Below are 4212 nucleotides of genomic sequence, written 5' to 3'. Positions count from 1 at the left end.
ACACAACCGGTCTATCGAGAATGTTGCGTGCTTCTTGCCGCGTGGCGATACCCGGCCCTGCGGGGAGGGCGCCGTTGCGAGCTCGAACGCCGTCGTCTCGGACTGTGCAAAGTGCTACCCTTTGCGAGAACGAAGCGTGTTGGGGCGCCTGAAGGTGGCCTCGGCATCGCAAAAACGGCGTCCGGCCTGCTTGAAAGGCTGGACGCGCAGTTGAACGATTACCTGGTTGATCCTGCCAGTAATCATATGCTTGTCTCAAAGATTAAGCCATGCATGTCTAAGTACATGCCGAAATAAGGCGAAACCGCGAATGGCTCATTAAATCAGTTATGGTTCCTTAGATCGTTTCTTCCTACTTGGATAACTGTGGCAATTCTAGAGCTAATACATGCAGTGAGCCTGAAGCCCTTTGGGCGACGGGTGCTTTTATTAGACCAAGATCGATCGGGTTTCGGCCCGTATTGTGTGGTGACTCTGGATAACTTTGTGCTGATCGCATGGCCACGAGCCGGCGACGTTTCTTTCAAGTGTCTGCCTTATCAACTTTCGATGGTAGGTTACTTGCTTACCATGGTTGTTACGGGTAACGGAGAATCAGGGTTCGATTCCGGAGAGGGAGCCTGAGAAACGGCTACCACATCCAAGGAAGGCAGCAGGCGCGCAAATTACCCACTCCCGGCACGGGGAGGTAGTGACGAAAAATAACAATACGGGACTCTTTTGAGGCCCCGTAATTGAAATGAGTACACTCTAAATCCTTTAACGAGGATCAATTGGAGGGCAAGTCTGGTGCCAGCAGCCGCGGTAATTCCAGCTCCAATAGCGTATACTAAAGCTGCTGCGGTTAAAAAGCTCGTAGTTGGATCTCAGTTCCAGACGAGTAGTGCATCTACCCGATGCGACGGCTCGGACTGAACATCATGCCGGTCCTTTCTTGGTGCACTTCATTGTGTGCCTCGAGAAGGCCGGTGCTTTTACTTTGAAAAAATTAGAGTGCTCAACGCAGGCGAGTCGCCTGAATAAACTTGCATGGAATAATAGAACAAGACCTCGTTTCTGTTCTGTTGGTTTTTGGAATACGAGGTAATGATTAAGAGGGACAGACGGGGGCATTCGTATTGCGGCGCTAGAGGTGAAATTCTTGGACCGTCGCAAGACGAACTACTGCGAAAGCATTTGCCAAGAATGTTTTCTTTGATCAAGAACGAAAGTCAGAGGTTCGAAGGCGATCAGATACCGCCCTAGTTCTGACCATAAACGATGCCAACCAGCGATCCGCCTGAGTTACTCAAATGACTCGGCGGGCAGCTTCCGGGAAACCAAAGTGTTTGGGTTCCGGGGGAAGTATGGTTGCAAAGCTGAAACTTAAAGGAATTGACGGAAGGGCACCACCAGGAGTGGAGCCTGCGGCTTAATTTGACTCAACACGGGAAAACTTACCCGGCCCGGACACTGGGAGGATTGACAGATTGAGAGCTCTTTCTTGATTCGGTGGATGGTGGTGCATGGCCGTTCTTAGTTGGTGGAGCGATTTGTCTGGTTAATTCCGATAACGAACGAGACTCTAGCCTATTAAATAGGTGCGGGGTTCCCAGCACCTTACAACCTTCTTAGAGGGACAAGCGGCTCCTAGCCGCACGAAACAGAGCAATAACAGGTCTGTGATGCCCTTAGATGTCCGGGGCCGCACGCGCGCTACACTGAAGGAAGCAGCGTGTCTTTATCCCTGTCTGAAAAGACTGGGTAACCCGTGGAACTTCTTTCGTGATTGGGATAGGGGCTTGCAATTGTTCCCCTTGAACGAGGAATTCCCAGTAAGCGCGAGTCATAAGCTCGCGTTGATTACGTCCCTGCCCTTTGTACACACCGCCCGTCGCTACTACCGATTGAATGATTTAGTGAGGTCTTCGGACCGATGTCCGGCGCGGCCTTTCGGTTGCGCCGGTCTGTTGGAAAGATGACCAAACTTGATCATTTAGAGGAAGTAAAAGTCGTAACAAGGTTTCCGTAGGTGAACCTGCGGAAGGATCATTACCGGATTGTGAAGGGTGGCGAGCGCCATTGTTTCTACCCCGTGTGGGTGAAGCAGCTCGCTGCGCCCGACGCTTTCCGCCGCTGGCCCCGCTTGGACGCGGGGACGGCTATACCCGAACATGCCGGGGACTGCCTGAATTTTGAGGGGCGCCCCGTGCCAAATTTGTTGCGCCCAGTGGACGCCGGCTGCAACCTTGGACGGTTGGCTTGGCCGCGCCCGCGGGTAGAAACGGCGTAACGCACACTGGGTGGGCTTTCTGTCCGCTTTGGCGCTCTTGCGCGGAATGGGAGTAAGACGACCCGACCTGCTGCTTTGCCCAGTACGAGGGGAACGGCGAAGCGTGCGGTCGGTCAAGGAACTGACGGTCGAGAGCTAATGCCGCTGCCGCTTAGTACACACACGGAACCGTGGTGCGAGCGCTCTCCCGTCCTCCGCGGCAAACGCTGCCGAGTCTGAAAAGTCTGGCGGCTGCCGGTCGCTTCCTGCGGCGAGTATGGAGTAACGACCCGACTTTGTTGCCGCCCAAGTACTAAAGGAACGGTGTGGCGCTCGGTCGGTCATGGAACTGTCGGTATGAGGGTGCGGCTGCCAAGTACGGAAGGAACCGTGGCCTAAAGTGCTCTCCCGTCCTCCGCGGCAAATGCCACCGAGTCCGAAAGGGCCGGAGGCTGCCGGTCGGCTCCTGCTCGTGACGCGCGAGGTGTCGAGATCGCGGTTTAATGCGACGACGTCTGCAGGCTATTCGCCCGCCGCCGAGGGAAAGGCGGCGTTGCTGCGAAGTACCGAAGGAAACGCGGCTTTGCTACGTCGGAAGCGTTCTGCGGTTAGCGGACTTGTGCGCTTTGGGAAGGCGCCGCACGTCGAAAGAGGAAGTACGGACAGACGAGGGACTGTAGTCCCGGATTCGAACGCACTTGCGGCCAGGCCCTTGCTGGCTTCGTCTTCCGCCTCAAGTAGACTTGTTGTGGCGCCGGCGCAGGGAGCCGTCCCTGGCACTGGCCGAGTGGTTTTGGAGAGCTGCGCGAGTACGCGCGCCGGGCTCTTGTCTTTCGTCTCAAGTAGGCTGTTGGATCAACAGCGGTTATGCTGCGGCGATCTGCCGATGCGAAAGTGTGTGTGTGTTTGAGGCCCTTCTATGAACCTACTGCTGACTGAAGCGAAGCACGTCGATGGGGGTGAAGCCCTGCCCGTGGCCGTGTAGCCGTTAAAGACTCCACAGCGGCTTAGCCCTAATCATGGCTCTGTCGCTCTTTGCAATTTTTAGTGGAGCGATGTGAACGTGCACACGAGACACACGGGTCCGGTGGTTGGATGGCAGGTAAAACCGGCTTCGAGTGCGCGCAAACGGCATAAGCTACCTCGAGGGCAAGCGAGGAAGGCGTGGGCGCAAAACACACGCGCGAGTAGCAGGAGTGGAGTGCCATTAGGCTTTCAGCTGCTGAGACGCGGCCGCCGAAAGAGCGAGACTGGAGGAGCGCACGCCGAAAGGCGCTCTTCGAAACCACACACAGGGAGACGCCACGTGCCTAAAACCCTGGTTGTACTGTACTGAATTGAACAAACTATTTTTCACGACTCTAAGCGGTGGATCACTCGGTTCTCGGGTCGATGAAGAACGCAGCCAGCTGCGAGACTTGGTGTGAATTGCAGGACACACTGAGCACTGATTCTTTGAACGCACATTGCGGCCTTGGGTCTTCCCTTGGCTTCGTCTGTCTGAGGGTCGGATCACATATCAAGAGAGACTTCGGCGCACAGGGAACGTGCGTCCGTCGACTCGTTTTGACCGCGTCGGCATCATGGACAGTACGTTGAGCGCTAAAGCCACGCGCCAGCGGCCTCACGAGAGGGAGACGGTGGCAAACCGTTGTGCCAATTCTTCGAAAAGACGGAAACGAGGCATTACTACTGCAGCGTGACGAGTGCGCGCCTCTAGCAAGACCGCCGCAGGATGGAGTCGGATACCTGCAGGGAAAGAGCGGTCCAAGCACGAGGCGCGAACGTCTGTTGCCATGTAGCGCGCACGTTTGCGAGAGAGTCGGAAGCGCACGCTTGCGTGCACGGAAAACGTGGGAATGAAACGCCGGCCGATTCCCGCGCCGTGCGCAAAGCCAGCGCGATCGCAATTTGCGCTGTTTGCCTTCGAAGTACGTCGAGCTCCAGAGCTGGTCGCTCGT

The 4212-nt window shown here is 56.0% G+C and overlaps 2 non-coding genes across 2 annotated transcripts; both read left to right on the top strand.

Moving 5' to 3' along the window:
• Positions 1-219: 219 nt before the first annotated feature.
• Positions 220-2034, top strand: LOC140215142 (small subunit ribosomal RNA). Its single transcript, XR_011892061.1, has one exon. It is a non-coding gene; the product is annotated as a small subunit ribosomal RNA (ribosomal RNA).
• Positions 2035-3608: 1574 nt separating this feature from the next.
• On the top strand, positions 3609-3761 carry LOC140215140 (5.8S ribosomal RNA). Its single transcript, XR_011892059.1, has one exon. It is a non-coding gene; the product is annotated as a 5.8S ribosomal RNA (ribosomal RNA).
• Positions 3762-4212: the final 451 nt, after the last annotated feature.

This window comes from Dermacentor andersoni, unplaced genomic scaffold, assembly GCF_023375885.2.
Source record: "Dermacentor andersoni unplaced genomic scaffold, qqDerAnde1_hic_scaffold ctg00000849.1, whole genome shotgun sequence".
Taxonomy (NCBI): Eukaryota; Metazoa; Arthropoda; class Arachnida; order Ixodida; family Ixodidae; genus Dermacentor; species Dermacentor andersoni.
Note: the sequence above shows the minus strand (reverse complement) of the source record. Positions and strands in the feature narration are given on the sequence as shown.